This window comes from Cebus imitator, unplaced genomic scaffold (assembly GCF_001604975.1).
Source record: "Cebus imitator isolate Cc_AM_T3 unplaced genomic scaffold, Cebus_imitator-1.0 Scaffold329, whole genome shotgun sequence".
Lineage (NCBI taxonomy): Eukaryota > Metazoa > Chordata > Mammalia > Primates > Cebidae > Cebus > Cebus imitator.
The window spans coordinates 615,512-629,510 of NW_016107644.1; the positions used below are offsets into that span (position 1 = coordinate 615,512).

At 42.0% G+C, this 13,999-nt stretch overlaps 1 long non-coding RNA gene across 1 annotated transcript; it reads left to right on the forward strand.

The window, feature by feature from the left end:
• The first annotated feature begins 12,421 nt into the window (after positions 1-12,421).
• LOC108286855 lies at positions 12,422-12,619 on the forward strand. The gene is made up of 2 exons (XR_001818109.1): positions 12,422-12,459; positions 12,541-12,619. It is a non-coding gene; the product is annotated as an uncharacterized LOC108286855 (long non-coding RNA).
• The last annotated feature ends 1,380 nt before the right edge of the window (positions 12,620-13,999 follow it).

Consider the following 13,999-nt stretch of genomic DNA (forward strand, 5'->3'; position numbering starts at 1 on the left):
GTATGCCACTTCCTGTTCTAGGTTCCACTTTTTGTTCTATGCTCCACTTCCTGTTCTGTCTTCCAGTTCCTGTTCTAAGTATGCACCACTTCCTGTTCTATGTTCCACTTCCTGCTGAGTATGTACCACTTCCTGTCATGTGTCCCACTTCTTATTCTGGATTGTCCCTTCCTGGTGGACCCTTCTGCTTCCGCAGGCATTTGGGAATTGGGGGTGCCCAGGGACGTGTCCTTCATCTGCTGTTCTTCATACTCACCTCGAGGCCCCCCACTTGGCTCCTGACACATCCGGGCAGTGCACTGGGGCTCAGTGCTGTTTTTCCTGCTTCTCACATATACCAACATTGTTCCCAGCTCAAGGCTGATGCCCTTCTCATTCCTTCTGCCAACAAATCTCTTCCCACAGAGACTGTTAAGGCTGCTCTTCCACAATGTCCAGGACTCACGTAAAGTATAGGTCATCCTGACCGTCCTTTCCCCCTTCCACACTGGTGCATATGGCCCCCATTCCTGCCTCCCCCTGGCTCTCGATCCATGCTGTCCAATGTGACAGCCATGAACCTTATATGGCCACTGAGCCCGTGAAGTGTGGCTGGTCTGCACGCAGGTGTACCGTGAGTGCAAACTGCACTCCAGATTTCAAAAGAAGAAAGTAAAATGGCTCAGTAATGTTTTTATACTGGTTACTTGAAATAATATTTTTGATCTATTGAGTTAAATGATCTATATTATTAAAAATTAATTTCACTCAAAGGGCACAAAGTTTTAGTTAAACAGGAGGAGGAAGTCCCGGAGGCCTATTGTACAGCATGGAGACTGTAGTTAACAATAACGTTTTGTACACTTGAAGATTTCTCAGAGTGGGTTTTAAAAGCTCTCACTACAAAAATAAACATATGAGGTGATAGATAAGCTAATTAGCTTGATTTATTCATTCCACAGTGTATATACATATCAAAACATCTCCCTGTATACCATAAATATATATAAATTTTAGTGGTCCATTAAAAACATAAACATTGATTTCACTTTTTAAAACACTTTTAAACATATGGCTACTGTAAAATTTAAAATTGTATTCATGGCTCACATCCGTGGCTTGCTAATGTCTGTACCGGGGGGCAGTGTAGCTCTAAAGCCAAATACCTGGGTTTGCGGCTGTGCTGACCCATAATAGTTGTGAAGCCTGTGAAATTGCCTGCACACGCCCATGCCTCAGTTTTTCCTCTGCACAATTAAGAGGAAGGATATGAGGCATGTGAAGCCCTTACTCAGGGCTGAGCATGTCATCCTAAGTCCTCACTTAACATTAGCTATTAGTACTATTCATCTCATTTGTGCGTTTCAACGACCTTGTTTTATTTGCCCTCATCACACTCAGCGGTCCATGAGATGACCTTGTTTAATCATTTGTGCACTTACTTATGTTTGGTCCTGCCTCTAGCTGTCAGCTCTGTGAACACAGGGACTTGCCAGTTTTGCTTGCAGCGTGTCCTCAATCCTGTTCTGGGCCCATCTCACAGTGGGAGCACAGGCAATGCATGCTGAGTCAGTGAATACACGCATGAAGCTGTGCGGTGATCCCTCATGCCTTCTCATCCGGTCCTGGCACTGTCACCCACTCTGTTGAAAAGAAGCCATTAAGGGTGGCATAAGAACATGCTTGTGACATGAATGGATGCATAAGCAGAATAACAGTGGTGGAGGACTGGGGGGAATGCATGGAGTTCTGCAGCGCTGAGAGGAGAGAAACACTCCCACAGCCCTGGCTGCATGCCCTGGGCCTGATGGGATCCCAGGTGAGGCTGGGGTCACGCTGCTGCAGGCTTGGGGAGTGAAAACGTCAGGACATAAATGATCTTTGTCTTCATGCTGACACACCACTGCAGGCTCGGGGGTATGGTTCTGAGGAAGGCATGAACACGGGTGAAGTTGGGTGCCACAATCCAGGAGGGCCTGTTCAATGGAATCCCCCACCAACATCAGCTGAGTGAACTTTTGTGAGTTGCTCAGCTGCTGCTCGGAGCCCCTGCTCACCATCTGGAAGTGAGGACTCTACACCTACCCAGCAGAACCGACGTGCAGTGCCTCAGGGGAGAAAGGCGGCCGGAGGGAGGCTGGGTCAGTGGACCCCAGACACCCTGCCTCCCCAACCTGTGGGGCCTGTGGCTGCCTCTCCAGGGCCTAGCCCAGCTCTCAGACCAACCTCTCAGTGAGGCATGAAAAACCAATGATGATAGAATACTGCTTAAACATTACCCCCTATAGATGCTTTTCAATTAATTCGAATGGATGTTTCTTTCTCAATATCTGATTGATGGATTGGGTTCCCATATTGTTCTCTAAAGAATAACTATTTTCATAATTGCAGCTGCTCATTTATTCAGCGGCCTCCCTCAGGGCCCACCTGGGGCAGAGCTGGGGCTGGGGGTGGAGACTCCACCATGGTCAGTCCAGTCCTGGCCCATAGTCAAGCCTTGGTTGTCTGCTGGGGGAGGCAGCCAGAAGCCAGGAGTGTGGGGCAGGGCCTGATGGAGGGAGGGCCAGGTCAGTTCCCGGGGTGACCCAGCTCCTGCTGAGACCGCAGAGAGGTCACTAAGGGAAGTCTGGCCCTTCCCTTGTCCTGATGGCTGGTTTGTCTGTTCCTGCCCCTCCTCTTGCTGCTAGGTTCTTGGGGTGCTTTCTACCAGCTCCCTTTGACTTGGTCTTGCCTCTGCTACTTAGTACCCTTCCTGAGGGCCCACTGCCACATCGTCAGCCTGGCTTTTAAGGCCTGACTCAGAATGTCTCAGCCCAGCCCTTTGGATTGTTACTTTTGTGTGGCAATTTGACCCAGATACTTGGTTAAACATGTCTGCTGGGTCTGTCTGTGAGGGTGTTTCTGGAGGAGACTGACTTTGGAGACTGGTGGACTAGGTAAATCAGATGGCCCAGTACCTCATCCAACTCTGGAGGCCTGAGTAGAACAGAAAGGTTAGCAGAGATTTGTTCCTCTGGCCAACTGCTCAGGCTGGGGCATCAGTCTTTTGCCCTTGGACTGGAGCTCAGGCCATCAGCTCTCCTGGTTCTCTGCCTTTGGACTTAGACTTGAACTTACACTACTGGCTTTCCTGGGTCTTCACCTTCAGATAGCAGACTGGGACGTCCCAGCCTCTACGGTCACATGAGCCAGCTCCGTATAACAAATGTCTTTCTAGTCATCCTACTGGTTTTGCTTATTTGGAGAAAGCTGACCAATACCTCCAGTTACATGATGTACCCCCCAACCCACATGTCCCCAGCCAGCAAATGTTGCTCAAAGCATAGAAGCCTCCAGAATCGTGGAATCCAATATCATTTTTCATTTTAAGGAGGAGCAAACTGGGACCCAGGAGAGAAAGAAATATCAGAAGTCAAGATGGCAGAGTTTCTGGAAGATACAAGCAAGTGTGTTAGCTGCTGCAAACAAGGAAGTAAATATCCTTGGCTCTGGTCCAAGGTCACTGGATCCTGTGGGTGACAGGGATGGTGACAGAGGTGGTTGTTGACAAACACTCCTTGCTTGATCAAACGTTTCAGGCTCCGCAGAGCCTCTTTTGCACTCGACCTTGGCCTGCTGAGCCCGTGTCAGCAGAGTCCTGCTGAGCCAGTTTGCTGAGGGTCCTTTCACACTTGGTGTCCACTCCAGCTCCTCTTTCCTTATCCTTGATATCTGATCACCTCTAGCAAGAATCCTATCGGGCCAGTTTAGCAACAATTTTCTACCCTTGATATGCACTCAAGTCCCTCTGGGTCATTTTCCGTCCTGTCCTTGCTGAATTCAGAGTTGAGCCCAATCTCTCCCCTCTTTGGCAGTAGTCTAGAATAAAGCTTGTCTTGCCATTTTAAACAAGCATCTGATGAATAGTTTTTTGTTACAGTGTGAAGAGGTTGGGGGACAATGGAGAGGGATGAGGAAGGGCAGGATGAAGTCTTTGTAAGGCAGATGGGGTTGGACTTTCTGGAAAGACCACAGTGTGCCTCGCCCTGAGTTAAATGCACAAAAGCTTTCAGAAAGAGCAAAGTCCAGGAACTTCTTCTGAGGGCCAGAAGAACCACCAGCCTGGTTTGGGGAGAGCCCTGAGCTAGGTTCAGGTCTCCTCCCAAACCCCCCTGATCTGTGCCCCATGTGGGCTTCAGTTTCCCTATGTGTGAAGTGGACCAATGAGGAAGTAGCCGGCGTTTCCTGCATGTTGCTGGCCAAGTTTCCTGCAGGACCCAGGGGCCATGGGATTATAACTGGCTACTCGACTGTGAAGTACTAGTGAAATGCATGCTGACCTCAGGTGCTCCTTTTGGTGTGTCTCCCGACACAGCAACAGTGGGGCAGGGGCTGTCATCATTTACAGATGAGTGCTGGAGCTCTGAGAGGTGGAGGGCTCAAGGTCACACAACCGCTTAGTGGCAGTGGGCCGAGCCGGGCTGCAGCCTGCATCCCCCAGAGCTGGCCTCCTTATCAGTGAGCAGCAGATGTGTATGGAGCCCTTGGCTTTGCTCTCGAATCAGGCCAGCATCTGACCCGCGGAACCCAGCCACTTCTCTGTAACTGCATCAGATTCCTTTATTCCTTCTGAGCTGTGACCCAGAAAAACCCCATTTGTGGAGCACAAAGCTGTCTGCTTGGAATTCATGATCGAGCATAAAATCGCTCCCTTTGGATACCCGGTGCTTCAGGTGGAGAAGGACGCCCTGCCAGTAGGAACCAGACCAAATGGGCTGAAGATACAGGAGCATGTGGGGCCCATCCCCTGGTACCTGGGATCTGTAGTGCTCAGGACCTGGCACCAGGCAGGATTTGTTTTCCTGCTTTGAATGGATAAAAGATGGAGCCTTACAAATGCAATGGCCTGGGCAGAGGAGGCAGCCCCATTAGGAGACATGCCTTGGAGCTGAGCTCTTTTGGGGGCAGCCTGGTGGGACACAGGAGTAGAGGGCTCCAGAGGAAGGACCAGGGGTCAGTAATATTAAAGAGTCCTCAGAGGCAGCTTGGGCCTTTACCTCCACCTTTTACAGATTATCTGGAAATCTGGTGTAAATCCTATATCTAGGAGTGCATTTCTGTGTTTTCCTAGAAGGTTGGAAATCCAGGCTCCTGCCTTTTAGGCACTTTGCTGGGCACTGACCGAGAATCCCAGCAGGGCAGACCTGTGTTGGGTGCTGAATCCACACTGCTGAACAACCCAGGCCATTTCCTGGGAGATTCCCAGTCCAGTCAACGGCACAGACTAGAACCAGAAATGTTCCAAAAATGGCGAGGCAGGTGCAGGGCTAAACCAAGGAAGCTCCGGGGTCAGAGAGAGAGAGAGAGAGAGAGAGAGGAGGTGGCTACTGGCCTAAGACTTAAGACAGTAATGTCACCAACTTTCTAAACTTGAAAGAGCAGTTTAGACAGAAGGGGCAAATCTCCAAAGGCACAGGGTTGAGGCCCCCAAATACAATTGCTTCTTTTTTAGGAACAACAAGCCCATTCAAGAGAGCACCATCTTCATGAGCGAATCACCTCCTAAATGTCCCTCTTCTTAATTCTCTTGCCTTGGGGATTAAGTTTCGATGTGAACTTTGGAGAGGTTATCATCATTCAAACCATAGTAGAAAGCAAATCCTGGACAGGATGCATGGAGCAGCTCCACGAGGGCCCTGGAAAGGAAACAGCAGCAGGCAGACTGGCAAAGTAGACAAGAATTTGAAGGAGCACCAAACTAGTGGCGAGGTCCTCATTTTATTTTCCTCCACTATTGCCCAGACTGGACTTGAAGCCAGCATGAAATATCAAAGTATGCAGCAGATACAGAGAAAAAGAGCTTCAGGAAGAACCTTTGCTTTCTGGCCAGAGGAATGGGAAAGCATACACCAAAGGTCCAGAGATGGAAAGAAACATTCATTGTTTTCCCCACTTTTACTCATTTTCTCTTGCCCCAGCTGCCCATGTAATCTTTCTGGAGTACAACAGAAGTGGAGGCTGGAAAGAAACCCTGAACTCTTAAGGAAGGCCATTCTTTCCTACGACTGAGACGGCTCTAGGAGCAATAGAATGAGCTCCTGTTCCTCTTTTTCCTCTTTCATCCTGCTGTTTTAAAAGCAAAGTTCTAACATTTATGCCATTAGAGTCTCAGAGAAGAAAGAACAAAATACAGAAAAACAAAAAAAGAAAAAACCTTGAAAAAAAAATCCTGGTTTAAAACATCCCAAATTTGGGGAAAGACATAAACTTGCAGATTCAAGAACAAGATAAGCTCAAAGAAATTCTCCATCAGAAAAATCATAGTCAAACTACTGAAAACTATAAGCAAAAGCAAACAAAAGATATCAAGAGAAAAACACTGAATAGAATGTAAGGAAGTAATCATCCAAATGACTGCAGATTTCTCCCAAGAAATCAGAAAGACTAGAACGAACTGATGTGACCTTTTTTAAGGACTGAAAAAAATAACTATTGACCCAGAATTCTAGATTCTGCAAAAATATATTTCAGGAGTGAAAGAGACAGATGAAGAAAGTTTAAGAGAACTTGTGGCCAGTAGGCCTGCTTTAATATCAATGCTGAAGGAAGCTTTTCAGAAGTAAGAAAAATTATACCAGACAGATATTTGGAACATTGGGAATAAAGAAAGAGTGAAGGAGATGGTGACTATCTAGGTAGATATAACGGTAGGCTATTTTCCTCTTAAGTTCTTTAAAATAAGTGTTATCACTGAAGGGAAAAATTATAGCATTGAGGTTTTCAACGATTGTAAGCATGATACATATGAATGCTACCATATAAAAGAAATGGTAAAGGAACTATATGATGCTCAGGTTTCTTTATTCCACTTACTAGTAAAATGTTAATTCATACTTAACTATGAAAAGTTAAGTATGTACATTATAATTCCTATGACAATCACTAAAACAAATCTACACAAAAGCTATAGTATTGGACTAAATAGATAAAATACTATACTACAATATTAAAATAATGCAGTCAGACAACAACAACAAAAAAGCAAAGGTAAATAGTCTAAATAAAAGACAGAAATTGGAAGTAAGTCATAAAAACCACATATGGTGTGATTTCATTTATGTGAAATGTCCAGAATAGGCAAATTCAGAGGGACAGAAAGTAAATTAGTGGGTGCCTGGGGCTGATTCAGGGGAAAAATTGAAGGGCTGGTAATGAGTATGGAGCCTCTTTTGGGGGTATTTAAAATGTTCTAAAATTAGATCATGATGATGATTACACAATTCTGTGAATATACTGAAAATCAAACAACTGTATATCTTAAATGAGTTAATTTTATGGCATTTGAAATATAGCTCAAGGATACTGTAAAAATTGATAAATTAGAAAATAAAAATAGTATAATTAATAAATTATATGAATTCAGGAAACCTGGAATGGTTATGCTACTACCATATGTAGACTTCAGAGCAAAAAAAAAAAAAAAAAATCAGAGATAAAGAGGGGTATTTCAGAATAATAAAAGGGCTAAATTACCAATCAAGAAGATATAGTGATCGTAAATTAGTTTGCACCTAAAAATAGAGTTTCAAAACAAACAAAGCAAAAACTGATAGAGCTGAAAGGAGAAATGAACAAATTGGTAATTATATTTGGAGACCTCAACGCATCCTTATTAGGAGTCAATAGAGCAAATAGGCAGAAATCCTGGAAGGATGTAAAAGACTGAACTACACCTTTAGTCCCATCCATTAAATCAGTCAATGTAATTCACCATATCAAAAGAATAAAAAGAAAAACCACACGATTAACTAAATTTTTGCAAACAATATTTGACAAAATTAAGCTCCTTTCATGACAAAATATGTCAAGAAAATAAGAATAGGAAATGTCAGAAATTTTGTTCACCTGATAAAGGACATCTTCCAAAAACTTACAGCTAACATCATACTTCGTGAAGATCTCAATGCATTCTTTCCAAGATTAGCAATTAGACAAGGTGTGTACATTTTCATCATTTCTATTTAATATCAATACTAGAGTTCCTAGGCAGTGCACTAAAGCAAAAGAAAGTGAAAAAGAGAAGAAAGAGAAAAAAGAAGGAAAGATAGGGCAAACACATTGAAAAGGAAGAAATAAAGTTATCACTATTCACATGTGATGTTATTGTGTATAAAGAAAATCTTAAGGAAAAATTGCTAGAATAAATGAATTTAGCACAGATGCAAGATAAAAGGTCAACATACAAAAATATATTTTTAATACTAGCAATGAGCATTTGGAAACTAAAATTAATGGAAATAACACTAAAATTAATTTCATACAATATGAAATACTGGGCTGTAAATCTAACAAATATATACAGGATTAGTATACTAGAAACGACAAAACATGGATTAAAAGAAATCAAAGACCAACATAAATGGAGAGATAATATATTCATGGATAGGAAGACTCACTATAGCTAAGATACAAATTCTTCCCATGTGGACCTATAGATTTAATGCAGTTTCAACAAAAATCCAGGTTGGGTTTTTATTGTTTGGAGACATAAACTAATTCTAAAATGTATATGGAAAAACCAAAGGAACTAGAATAGCTGAAACAACTCTTAAGGAGAAGAATCAATTTGGCAAAACTATGCTACCTGATTTTAAGACTTACTTTAAAACAACAGTAATCAAGACAGTGTGATATGGCAAAGGGATAGATCTATGAATCAAAGGAACAGAATGGAAAATACAGAAACAGACCCACATCAGTATGTGTAATTGAGCCCTGACAAAGGCTCATGAGAGAAAGGATGACCTTTCCATCAGATTGTACTGGAATAATTGGGCATTTGTATATAAAAAAGAAGCTGGATTTAAACTTTACAACTCATACAAAAATTAGCTCAAAAAGAGTCATAGATCTAAATGTAAAAGTACAATTATAAACACTTTAGAAGAAAAATTATAGGGGTAAGTATTTGTGACCTCTTAGGCAAGAAACACCAAAAATATGGCATATAAAAGGAAAAGAAAGATAAATAAGACCTTATCAAAACTAAAAATTTTGCTCAGTAAGACACCTTGCTAAAAGGATAAAAAGACAAATTTCAGACTAGGAGAGAGTATTTGTAAATCACATATTTGATAAAAGACCTCTATTCAGAATACATTTTTAAAAAACCTCTCAATTTCAACAGTCAGAAACAACCCAGTGGAGATAAAATGAGCATAAGATTTCAACAGATGCTTCATCAAGTTACGATATACAGATAGCAAAAAGAAACACGAAAAGATACTCAAGATTATTATCCATTAGGGAAATGCAAATTAAAACCATCATGAGATGTTTCTACACACTTATTATACATGGTAAAATTTAAAATCTGACAGTATCAAGAGCGGATGAGGATGTGGAACTACTGGAATACACATATTTTGCTGATGTGTAATATATTTTTGAATGCAAAACAGTACACAGAGCTATTCTGGGAAACAGTTTGGCAATTTCTTACAAAATTAAGCGTGCATTTTCCATGTGACCCAGCAATCCAATCCTATTCTTAGATATTTTATTATGGAGAAATGAAAGCTCTGTACATGTCTGTTTACAGTAGCTTTACTCATAATTATGAAAAAATGGAAAGAACCCAAGGGTCTTTTACCAGGTGAATGCCTCCATGTAAAGCAGTCTATGTGGCAATAAAAATAAATGAATATTGGTAGATGTAATAACATGGATAAATTTCAAGGGCATTAGGCTAAGGGAAAGGAGACAATCTCACTGTGTGATTCCCCTTATACCGTCCTTGAAAAGTCTAAATGAGAAAGACAAAGAATAGCTCAGTCGTTTCTAGGTGACAAGGGTTGAGGGCAGCTAGAGAGAATAATTTGAGGGTAATAAGACTGTTCTCTCCGTTGATCATAGTGGCAGTTACATGAATCTGTGTGTGTGAAATCTCATAGAGCTGTAAACCAAAAAAAGTCATTTTACTGCATGTTAATGTTTTAAAATTTTTACTGTAAATTATTTACTAGAATTGTTATAAAATAATACATGTCCTATGGGCTTCTACTACAACTTTCCTTTTTAAAATTTGTTTTATTTCAGTTGCTTGGGGTACAAACGATTGTTGGTTATCTGGATGAATTGTACAGTGGTGAAGTCTGGGCTTTTTGTGTATACCTGCCATCCTAATGGTGTACATTGTATTCAAAGGGAAGTATTTCATCCCTTACCCCCTTCCCACCTTCCCCTCTTCCGAGTCTCCAGTGTCGATAATACCACTCTGCATAACATGGCATACCAAAAGCTTAGCTCCCGCTTATAAGTGAGAACACGTGGTATTTGATTTTCTGTAGCTAAGTTACTTCACTTAGGATAATGGCCTCAATTCCATCCAAGTTGCTGCAAAATACATTACTTTGTTCTTTTTATGGCTGAGTATGGTGTGTGTGTGTGTGTGTGTGTGTATCTGAACCATTGCAGAAGGACTATAGGTATATGTCACATTTTGTGACATATATATAGAGGACTATGTATATGTCACATTTATGTATAGATTAAATATATATATGGTAAATTTGTATATGGTATATATAAGATATATATCTACCTATCTATCTATATCACATTTTCTTTATCCACTCACTGGTTGATAGGAACTTAGGTTGATTCTATATCTTTGCAATTGTGAGCTGTGCTGTGATAAACATGCTTGTGCAGATATCTTTTTTACATAATGAACTCTTTTCCTTTGAGTGGATACCCAGTAATGGGATTGGTGAATTGAATGGTAGATCTACTTTCAGTTTTTTGAGGAATCTCCATACTGTTTTCCATAGTGGTTGTATTAATTTGCATTCCCATCAGCAGTGCATAAGTGTTCCCTTTTCCCTTATATCCATGCCAATATTTATTGTTGTGATGATTAATACTAGTTGTCAACTTGATTGGATTGAGGGCTGCCTAGATGGTTGGCAAACTACTGCTTCTGAGTGTGTCAGTGAGGGTGTTGACAGAGGAGATGGACATCTGCATCGATGGACTGGGAGAGGAAGACCCATCCTCGATGTGGGTGGGCACCATCCACTCGGCTGCCAGCTTGGCTAGGACAAAGCAGGTGGAGAAAGGTGAGAGGGATGACCTTGCTTGCTGGCTCTCCTGGCTTCTTTTTTTCTCCCATGCTGGATGCTTCCTTCTACTCCTCCTGCCCCTGGACATCAGGATCCAGATTATTTAACCTTTGGACTCTGGGACGTGTACCAGTGGCTTCCCTGGGGGCTCTGAGGCTTTTGCCCAGCAGACTGAAGGCTGCACTGTCAGCTGCTTGGTTTTGAGGCTTTTGGACTCAGACTGAACCACTGCTGACCTCTCTCTTCCTCAGCTTGCAGATGGCCTCATGCTGGGCTTTGCCTTGTAATTTTGTAAACCAATTCACCCTAATAAACTCTCTTTCATATATACATAGATCCCATTAGTTCTGTCCCTCTAGAGAACCCGGACTCATACAATTGTCTTTTAACTTTTCAATAATGGCCATTCTGGCTGGAATAAGGTGACATCTCATTGCTTTTTAATTTGCATTTCTCTGATGATGAGTGATGTTGAACATTTTTTCATATGTTTGTTGGCCATTTGTGTATCTTCTTTGGGGAAGTATCGGTTCATGTTGTTTGCCCAATTTTTAGTGGGATTATTTGTTTGTTTCTTGTTAATTTGCTTGAATTCCCTGTAGATTCTGGATATTAGTCCTTCACTGGAGGTACAGTTTGTAAATATTTTTTCCCATTCTGTATGTTGTCTCTTTACTCTGCTGATTATTTCTTTTGCTGTGCAAAAACATTTCAGTTTTCCTAGATATGATAAATTTGAAAGTCTCAGATTACAAAATTAATGTATACAAATCAATAGCACTACTATGTATGAACAACAATCAAGCTGAGAATGAAATCAGGAACTCAATCCCATTTACAATAGCTACAAAAAATATCTAGCAATATACCTAGCCAAGGAGGTGAAATAGCTCTGCAAGGAGAATCACAAAACACAGCTGAAAGAAATCATAGATTACACAAACAAATGGAAGAACATCCCATGCTTGTGGGCCAGAAAATGACCATACTGCCGCAAACAATGTATAGATTCAATGCAGGTTCTATCAAAGTGCCAACGTCATTTTTCACAGAATTAGAAAAAACAATCCTAAAATCCCTACACAGCCAAAAAAGATCCTGAATAGCCAAAGCATCCAAATCAAAAAGAACAAATCTGAAGGCATCACATTACCCAACTTCAAATTATTCTACAAGGCTGTAGCAACCAAAACAGCATGGCACTAATATAAAAATATCATAGACCAATGGGAACAGAATAGAGAACCCAGAAATAGAGCCAAATATCTACAACCAACTGATCTTTGACAAACCAGTGAAAAACAGACATTGGGGAAAGGACACCTTACTCAATAAATGGTGCTGAGAAAACTAGATAGTCATGTATAGAAGAATGAAAGTGTCTCTCACCATATGTAAAAATCAACTCAAGATGGAGTAAAGACTTAATCTAACACCAAAACCTATAAAAATTCTGAAGAAAACCTAGAAAAAACTCTTCTGGACATTGTCCTAGGCAAAGGATTTATGACAAAGACCTCAAATGCAAATGCAACAAAGGCATGTTAATTTTTAAAATAAAACAAAAATGATATAATGTTATAAGAATGCCTGGCTCATACGTATATACAATACTTCTTGGTTTCATCCCTCTTTTTGCTAATTAAAAACATTATTCAAAAAATTCCATTGTATTAATGTCAGATGAGTAAACATTTGTGACCAGCAACACAAAGGGGCCACCCCAGTTTCTAAGCAGCATCCCAGCCTCTACTGTCACCTGTATGATACCAGAAGGGCTCCCTGCAGTTTGTTTTTGTTTTGTTTTTGTTGTTGCTGTTATTTTGAGACAGATCCCCACACTGTTGCCCAGGCTGGAGTGCAGTGGTGTGATCTCAGCTCACTGCAACCTCTGCCTCTTGGGTTCAAGTGATTCTCCTGCCTCAGTCTCCCAAGTAGCTAGGATTACAGGCACCTGCCACCACACCCAGTGAATTTTCTTTTCTTTTTTTCTTTTTTTGTATTTTTAGTAGAGATAGAATTTCACTATGTTGACCTGACCTTGTGATTCACCTGCCTTGGCCTCCCAAAGTGCTGGGATTACAGGCGTGAGTCACTGCACCCGGCCTGCTCCCTGTAGTTTACCTCACCACCCTGTGTCCCAGCCTCAGGAGGGCCTGCTGCCCTCTCATAAACTCACTGTGGTTGGGTTTTGGCAGCTGATAATGGTCATGACACCTCTAATGGAGATTCTGGAGAGACGAGGTCAAAAGTAGCCTGACTCCACCCTGCCAACTCTTTGAGCTACTTTTTAAACTTCTGTCCCTATGATGTATTCCTCCCAACCTGCTATCCATACTTCAATTAGGAGCCCTAAGGGGACAGCGGGTCTCTGAGTCACCTCAGTATCTCTAGAGCCCGGTCCAGACGAGGCTGTGGATGAGGCAGAAAGATGCTGAGCAGGACAGCCCTGCCAGGGTGGTCATGTCCTCAGACCCCAAAGGAGAGCTCTCTGAGGGTCAAGACCATGATTTCTCTAACCTGACAAGCCCTAGTGGGTTCCACTGATGGTAGTGATGGTGGTGCAGAAGGCAGCATCTAGATCTGCTCTCGGCTGAAGTTAATGTATGGCCAAGGGTAGGGCTATTGCTTGCCTTCCTCTAGCAGAGGAAAGGGATTCTAGGAGGTATTAAAAAATTAGAAAAAATACTCAGTGCCACTTGATAAAGCATTCAGAACCACTGAGATAGCTATAGGGATTTTGCAGTGGGAAAGATATTGCACTTAACTCCAAATACAGCACAGGCAAGTGAGAACTTACAGCCAAGGAGCAGGGTGGGAGGAGGCGGATGGAAAGATACTAGGAGGAAGCATCAGGGCTCAAGGTATTCTGGTTAATGTGACCTAACAGAATTCTTGCTGAGGACAGGCCAGGGTAA